Source organism: Crocodylus siamensis, chromosome 2 (genome assembly GCF_052110815.1).
Source record: "Crocodylus siamensis isolate JL-2025a chromosome 2, ASM5211081v1, whole genome shotgun sequence".
NCBI lineage: Eukaryota > Metazoa > Chordata > Crocodylia > Crocodylidae > Crocodylus > Crocodylus siamensis.
The window spans coordinates 152,606,104-152,615,259 of NC_143396.1; the positions used below are offsets into that span (position 1 = coordinate 152,606,104).

Below are 9,156 nucleotides of genomic sequence, written 5' to 3' on the forward strand. Positions count from 1 at the left end.
AGATTGCTGGAAAAAATGTGTATTGGAAAAAAGTAAGTGTAATGGATGTTAAAAACTAAAACGTTAAAAGTAATGGACATGAAACTAGATATCAATCACTTTATTATAAAAGTAATAACTTGTAAAGTAGGTGTGCCCATCTGGCCTCGAATATCCAGTCACATGCTGCTCAGGCCCGGATGTTCAGTGGTGTTCGCCTATCAGTCCCAGATGTTCCGTTGAGTAGGTGTTTCCCACTGGTGTAGTCTCCCCCCAATCTCGCCTTGACAGATCCCAGATGTCCTTCTGGCCCGGTCCCTGACTGTTGAGACCCCAAGTGCACTTGCAGAGAAGGTCCTATTGGCCTACAGGGCTAACCCACAATATACTATCCATGCTTCACAGCTCCCTATCATTCCCTGAGGCTGTCAACCACCTTTAGGTTTAAACAACACTCAGGCTCTGCAAGCCCTGAATCACAACCCCTCCACTAGTGGGAAACTGTCAGTGATATATGAGTCACAGTAGGTAGGACTGTTGTAAAACTTGTGTGTTACTTTGATAAGGATAATGTTCATTTCTAAAGAGTTTTATGCTTATTCTATTGTGATTTTCAGGATTAGATCAAAATATATAATGTAATACTATAATTCAGTCACATTCCTGTAGTAAATCTGTGGATTCTTTTTTCGTAAAATAAAAAGGGATGAATTTTAAAAAGGTGTGGAAGGATAACATGAAATATTTTAAAATTAATATCCTATCCTTCCCCAACATTAAAATTAGTCCTACAGACACCACAATAGCTATTTATACACATGCATGCTGGCCCAAATCCAGAAAAAAATGATGTGCCTTAATATGATATCATTACACTTTGTCAACCTCCCTTACATTTAGTTGGACTGCCTTAAACCTACTTGAAGTTGTGATTAAATATTAGTTGGCAGAACTAGAGTACCAGATATAAAGAAGAAATAAGCAAGATAAAGAGCTGATATGTAATTTATACCAATTTATGGCATCTAAGAAAAAAATATATAAACAAAAATAACCATATTCCAAGTAGCATTTCTGTTACCAAAACAGGAAAAAAGACTTCAGAGAAATTAAATTCACAACTGCCAGTCAAATTTATGTAGAACATCCTGAAATCATATGATGATAGTCAGCAACACAGAAGTGTCTGGTGACTAGGTAAAACTTATGTGTAAGACACTCATTGATTCTTCAGTTGTAAATAAATCTGGGGCATAACAGATGTGATAATTATTAGGACTGCATGTAGCTTCAGTCGCTGATTCGATATGGCAGAGATTCAGCCCAATTCGGCAGCTGAATCTGCAAATCTGAATCAAATCAAGAGACTCTTTAATCTCTCCAAATCAAATCAGAACCCTCTGAATTGATTTGGAGAGATTCAGAAAGATTTGATGATTCAAACATAGACACAGCTTTAAACGTTTTTCTGCATACCTCAAGGTACCAGGCAGATCATGTATGCTGAGATGCTGGGGTGGATGGAGCATCCCACAGGAGCGTGTTGTGGGGGGGGTCCCCAGCGCACCTAGCAGTGGACCCAGAAGTACACCAGAAGCACTTCCAGTCCTTTTCCAGGTCTTCTGGGAAGCACATGGGGGGCTCCCCCCCACCGCTCCCTGGCTCAGTGACTGGTGCCTCCTGGGTTTTAGAGGGCACCTGGGGTCCCTCTGTGGCCAATCACTGAGCTGGCGTGGGGGGGACACGTTCATCAGCAGATGCAGAAGTGGACCAGAAGTACTTCCATGCCACTTCTGGAATTGCTGCTGAGCATGCGGGGATCACCCCGAGCTCCTGTGGGACGTTCCATCTGCCCCACCATCGCAGTGTTCACAAGCCATGCCTGGTACCTCGAGGTATGTAGAAAAAACATTTAAAGCTGTGTCTATGGCCAAATTGCTGATTCTCTGAATCAGCTTCAAATCTTCAGATTCAGATTTGGCCAAATTGAATTGGGACAGTGATCCAAATCAACAAATTGAATCACTGTCCCCGATTCAGGCTGACTCTGAATCTAATATGGCCCATTTCACACACCCCTAATAATTATGCATATAATACATTTATCTTACTGTATTAAAGAAAAATAATGGTGGTTTGGGCCTATTGTGCTATTTGCATTTTCATTTTTTAAATATTAATGTAATGATTATTTTCTGTTATGTGATATGGTTGCCAGCCTGTCTAGCATCAGCTAATTCTTAGAGCTGGTCAAACATGCCCTTTGCCAGTACATTTCTGTCTGACTTATGCAGCATCTGCATAGCATTCCGGCCCCATTTTCTATCAGAAAAACTTTCCCAAGACTCAAACAAATTTGTATGAATACTCCCAGGGTCCTAATGCTATCATAGTATTCAGCCTTGATTATTCTTAGACTCATGAGTTACTCACAAACCCTTGAGTCCTTTTTTTGCTGAAACTCTTCACTATTCAGCCATATTCTGATAATGTCACCTGACAAGTTAAAGTGCAAGCACCCAAAGGATGCAGCAAATAATGTAAAATGAGTGAGAAAACACAGATGTAAAGGATTGAATTCCATCTCCATTACTCCTGTACAATTTAATGAGGCTACTCAGAGAGAGGGCTTGGCCCATAGTGTATCACGGGTGCTAACTGTGATACTTGAGTGATGTTTGTGTGTGTGTGGGTGTATGCATATTCTTTAAACTTTAGATGTATTCACTGTGAGGTTTCTCCAAGGTGATCTATGAACAATATCTTCCAGTTTCTTTCTAAAGCATCAAAACTCCCTCTGTATTAACCACTGAAATGACATTCTGATTATCTGGAATAAGGGTCAGAGTAAAATACATCTTTTTCCCCTTTCACTCAACAGCCTGCAAATTAAAATCACTTCTAACATGTTTCTTCAGCATTGAGCTTATACATAAAAATGGGATAATTTCAAACAAGCTTTACTATTTTCTCTTTGAAGCAATTACCCTTAGGTAATTAAAAATCACCTTGAGGGAGATTTCCAACATTTTCTCTACAAAGTGACCAGATCCTTACAAAAGTGATATGTGAAACCAGCTTTCATCAAGTAAAGTTGCTATTTTGTCAAACTGTGTCTCTCTTGAAAATAAATAGCCAGTGAATACTGTGGAGTACGAGACATAATGATATTAGTGTTAAGAAACTGGAGGATAGTTCAGCAGGCATTCAATTCACTATGATACAGGCTTATCAGATGACTTTCTTTTTACTACCACTGCTAGCAATTTGCTTTCCCTCTCTCTTCTGATCAGCTCAAATATGTTCAGAAAACTTCCTCTGAAGAGACAGGGGAATGTGGGCCTGTGGTAGTTGAAGAATCTCTCTTTACTTTTCTTTTCTTTCTTTTTCTTTCAAAGATAGCAAGTCCAAGACAAAGGACCTGTAGCAGAAATATCTGTTACAGCACAGTATTTAAAGATAAAATTTTCAAAAGGGGAGACTCCTCCCTTTGTGAGTATCTTCATAAAGGCTTTGCCTTTGAAGTGAAGATATCCCTGGCCACAAAAGTCTTTGAACTGTAAATACAGGTACTAGGAGAAGGGATAAGACACTAATAATACAGTCTTCAAAATGGGGTACAGTTTATCTTTCCATTTTTGGAATGTTCACCTTATGATATGCATGAAATTGTATATAGTCAATTTATGCTACTGCTTTCTCTCATTACATTCCAAGTTACACATCCCTATAATATTACAGTGTTTTTCAGTCTGTAGTTAGAGGAACCTTACAGACTTTTAATCTACATGCATGCAAATAACCATTTTCTATACAAAACCATCTATTATTTTTGGGATGAAAGGAGATTTATTACAGTGGGAATTAGGTGGAGGTAAGTCTCAGGAGTGACGTTGAATGCCTACTATGGGCAGGACAACACTGCTATTATATACACTTGATTAAAGGATAAGTTCACTTCTTTGATGGCTTGTGATGTACCATGCCAAGTAGTTGTGACATTTGGTGAAAGTAAACATGGGGATAAAATGAAGAAAGACTGGCATGCTACAAACCTGCAAGAACAAAGACTCCAGTCCTCTTCTGTAGAGGCCTTCAACTACTTACAACTCAGTTCCAGGAAGTCTTCTGAGGAACTTCCCAGAGGGAAGCTAGATGCCTGTTATGTGGGACTAGGGAAACCTTGCTGAGGTATAGTGGACATCCCAGGAATAATGACAACAAATAGAAGAGGAAAACCCAAAGCACAATTCTTTGAATACTGTAGTCCCTATATCTATATGGAGGTATATAATTCAGCAGATAATGTTATCAAGTAGGATTATGAAATTCTAGTTAAATTCAAATATGATTTAATCATTAAAAATACATGGCAAGCAGATATCTTTTCCATGGAGAACTCTTACATTCAAAGCTATGATACATTTTTAATATGCTTCTTCATTTGTGAAAGGAACTTGTAGAGCCAGTGGCAGTCCAAGTTGCAACTCTTCTCTAGCTTCTCCTTGGAGACAGTGACCAGCTACTTGAGAAAAGCTGTCTGATCCTGGCTTCACCACTGATGGAGCCAGTGCTTGCGGAGTGCACCTGCAAAGGCTGTAGGCATCCTTGGAGCCCCATCTCTGGTAGCAGCAGGCCAGCAGCTGGTTCTGCAGAGCAAGGACAGAGAGCCTGCCTGTGAGAGTTTGCAACATTTCAGAGATAACATCCACTGTATAGAAGGGCTATGCACTGCCTGCCATCAGTTTGGGGGTTGCCCCCCCACCCCCACCCCCAGGAACCATGGTAAGTTACTTGGGCAGCAGTGGTAGCTCTGGAACAATCCTCACCCCCCTTCTCCTCCCTACAGGCCAGGCACTTCACTCCTATGCTGCTGGGCCTGCAATGCCCAGGTTGGGCTCTTGCCCAGATGGGACTTCGACCTGGTGATACCTCCCACTCCCCCTGGTGGGCCTCTCTGGAGAGGTGCCCCAGGCCAGGGCCCCTACTACATGTGGGATGCACCCCAAGTGTGCCTTTTGTCAGCATCACCTGGGCATGCCATGACAAGCTGGAGCTTGTCCAGGCATGTCAGGAATGGAAGGGGATTCTAGCACATGCGGGGATCCTAGCTCCAGGTGCACAGCTTAGGGTGGGCAGGGAGCTGGCATAGGAACAGGTGGTCACAGTATCCCCTCTCCCCCAGATCTTCTATCTGTATGGAGTTTACCAGATGGGTATGGCAGCCACTCTCAGAAATCAGATGATGTTCCTGGGTGTGGAGATGAGGTCCGGCTCACTGACACATCCTGGGGCAGCAAGATGCAGCACGTATCTGGCTGGGCAGTGGCTACCTCTGGCAAAGAGCTGGAGCTGGTGTCTGCAGGAGACATCCCTGTCCTGTCCTCACTGGTGGGCTTCTGCCATAGTAGCCAGGGAAGGTGGTGGCCAGGGCTGCCTAAGCTGCCCAATGAGGTTGAGAGTGGAAAGCACAGTGAGGAGCATGGGGGGACCTGCTATGGGAGCCCTGAGGTGCCCTGCACTGGAGAGTCCTCCTGGCCCATGGCCTCTGACTTGGCTTCCTCCAGTCCATCCGTGTTGTGAAACATATGAGGGGCCTTGCCAGGGTCTGTGGGGGCCAAGAACCTCTTCACCTCACAGAGGAAAGGCATTATTCTGGGGGTGACCCTGGAATGGCTAGTGTGGTCTGAGAACCATTGCACCCTCAGGGCCTTGGCTTTCACCCAGCACTGCTGGCCAGTCCCCTGGCGACCATGCTCCTGCATCTGCTGGGTCATTGCACCAAAGATGAGGACATTGGCCTGTGTGGCATGGGCAAACTGCCACTGGACCTCCCAGATGGTTATGAGTTTAGTGATCTTGCCATGTCTCCAATTGGGCCCCTGTCTTTGGGTGTCAGTGGGTGTGGGGCCCAACATGGCAGCTGGGAGCTGGCTTGGCAGGTGGTGGCATGTGGCATAGGTTGGCAGCAGGCTTTGGGGGTCAGGCCTGAGCAGTGGGTGGTGGCATCTAGTGGTGACTGGCAGTGGAGGTGTGGCTCAGTGTCCAGGGCAGTCTGGGCTGGCAGGCAGCATGGGGGGGGCCGTCAGGCCCAGGCAGCGGGTGGAAGCATTGGGTGGTGGCTGGCAGTGGTGTCCAGGGGGCAGGCCCATGCTGGCAGGAAGTATGGGGGGGTGGGTCAGGCCTAGGCAGCAGGTGATGGCATCAGGTAGCAAAGGAGTTGGCTGGGGTACAAGGCTGCTAAAACTGCCAAGCCTGTGTGGCTGGGTTGACTGGGCACAAAGTATGCCTGCAGTCAGCATCTATATGTGCGTTTGATTGCAGTTACTTACTCCTTTCTAAAATAGTACTTGTCCTGAACAGTACTATCTTACAGTGGAGTTAATTAATTTACTTCAGCCTAATGCGGCTGCACATGTAGATGGTGATGCTTTACTGGGGAGCTAATTAGTCTACTCCACAGTAAAGCACATATGTAGATGCAACCATAGTGCTCTGCCTTTGGTTTTTCTCTGTTTAAACTCTTACCTCTATATATTTCTAATATATATTCACCATTCTTATTTTACTGTCTGTCACCCTTTTCTTTGTTTTCATAATCACCACCTTCCTAATGCTGGCTATAATGTATCCTTTCTCTCATTGCTTTCTACCCTTTTACTTACTCACTATACACACTGGGTGCCTGTACATGTGCTTGGGGGTGGGCTGAGGCTTTTTAATTAGAGCAGTTCCTAAAATGCTGCAGTTTCATGTGTATTAAACCCTTATTCATTTAAAAATGAAAAGGTTGCTTTAACTAATGTCATTTAATGAGCTTCAGTTAAATGTCCCAATGGCCATTTTTAAACCCATGGGGGCTTATACATGTGACACTGAGGTGGTGCCAGAGCATTCTAATTAGGACACAGAGCAGACTTGATTAATTGAGTCTGCTCTAAAGTGTTCTTATTAGAACACGTCAGAGCATGTATGTAGACACCCATTAAGTCTTTTCTCTTTGCTGTTCCTTCTATTGCTTCCCTCCTTGGGTTTTATTCTGTCTTTTTTGCCTCCTATTTGCTTTTCTTGGAGAAAGATCATAAGGGCACTGACAGATGAGAAAAAAAACAAAGCAAAACAGCACTTCACTGGAAGAGGATGCGTGTTAATTTGATCCGGCTTCCTAGTGTCTGTATAGACCGGACACTTCAGTAGGGTTTTTGGGTGCTTTTGACTAAAGCTGATTAAATCAACTGTTATATAAAAGTGCCAAAAATCCCCACTGAAGTTCCCAATCTATACAGATATTGGACAAGCCAGGTCAAACTAATGCGATGCCTCTTTTGGGTATGCATTGAGATTAGTGCAGGGGTGCACCAAGCTGAAACTGAAGCGCCTTTTTTTGTCATGTCTGTAAGCAGCTTAATGCCTATTTTTTTTCTTTCGCTGCCTAAAAATCTTTAAAAAGTATGAATCCTCCCCGCTTGCTGATGCCTTATCAGGGAATAAGGATAGTTTCATGGTTAAGGCACTAGATTAGAAATTTTGGCTCAATTCCTAGATTTCCTGTCCATGAATCTTATTAATACCATAATGTAATTTGGTATAACTATGCCATTTTATACCGTAGTGTGATACTGTCTTAGTATAAAAAAGACCACTTATGTAGAACCTTGAGGATGCCACTAAGGTCTTAGATGTGCTTCCTGTGAGTTACTTAGCACCCTATGATTCTATTGATTGTTGAGGCCATACTGCATTATGTCAAAGATGTCTGTCACCTTGAAGGACTAGGCTCTTAAGGTCTCTTCCTTCACTTATCATCCTAAAATGGTAATTCTTCTTTATCATACACAGTGTTTATGATGAGAAAAAATCTATTTAATATTATTAGGTACTCAGTTGCTCAGTGGTGAATACCATAAGCTAATTGTGCCAATAAGATATTAGTTTGGCTATAACTGACTTAATAGGATATAGATTTTTCCTCACCAGTTACATTTCCACTGAACACTTTATCATTAATGTATAGGCCTTTGTGCAAGAGTTTGATGACTAAAATCTTGGCCAGTTTGAACAGACATTCAAGATGTGCTAACAGTTTTTGCAAGTGTAGGAATTTGTCCTGTTGTCCTGAGTCAAAGTGCCCCGCTTGTTTTCATGTCTTTTGATTTTCTGACTACTACCCTACACTCTACAAATCTTTGAAGCCAGTAACAAGGTGATTCTTATTGATGTAAGATGTGTTAATGCTTGGTTCAAGACTTCAGGACCAAAACTCATTGTCTGTAATATGTTTTTGGAGGAAAGTAAGTTATCATTATTCCTACTGCACTTCTCCCCATGGTCACAGATCTCTCAGTTTTATTTCTTGTTTCAATTATTTTAGAGTTTTTCCTTACTTCCCAGTCCCTTTACATTAATTTTCTCTTTTTTGTAATTATTCTAATGGTCCTTTTATTTATTTTTTATACGTAAGTCCAGCAACACCTATAACTGGTAACTTAGATAATATGTTTTTTTCTTCCAGTACACTTTTTTTAGTTGGTTTTATTTTAATTTAACTGTGTTTTGCTTCTTTCCATCCTCAGAGAATTAGTTTCCCTTTTAAGCATTTTTGTTTCTTCCTACTGCATTCTACTTATTTTAACATGTGAGAAGCTACATTTTCACCATGTGCAAACAGGTAAGTGTTCATACATAGGTGCAGGGTAAATTAAATGCTTGTTTATATCCTGATATATTTTATGAGTGTAATATAGATATTTTTATAGAATTTGGGGCTGTGTACTTCCTTACTTATCGCTAAGAGGGAGATGACCAGAACATAAAACTCTTTTTTCGTCCTGAAATTTGTCAAAGGGAAAGGTGTTGAATAATATAATGTTATTCCCCTTCTCTCCTCTCCCAGGTTTTTGGGAATAAAATGAAGAGTGGAGAAGGGATATAGCTGGGAGAATGTCACTATGACCACTGAGATTTCTTCATATAAATGAATGCTACACAGACTCCCACTTTAGAATATGGGACTTAGGGGCCTGTTACATGTTATATATATTACACAATTAACTGGTCAGTCATGAAGTTCCAGCCATACATGCAAAATAATTATTACTTGATAAAAATGACTATTCAACTGTAAAAAGAGCCAACCAACTATAAAGTTAATGCTTGAAAATCTGTAACAACTCTATA

The 9,156-nt window shown here is 41.9% G+C and overlaps 1 pseudogene; it reads right to left on the reverse strand.

Annotated features, from left to right (window-relative positions):
- Window positions 1-5,141: 5,141 nt before the first annotated feature.
- On the reverse strand, window positions 5,142-5,897 carry LOC149870916 (uncharacterized; annotated as a pseudogene).
- Between the last annotated feature and the right edge of the window lie 3,259 nt (window positions 5,898-9,156).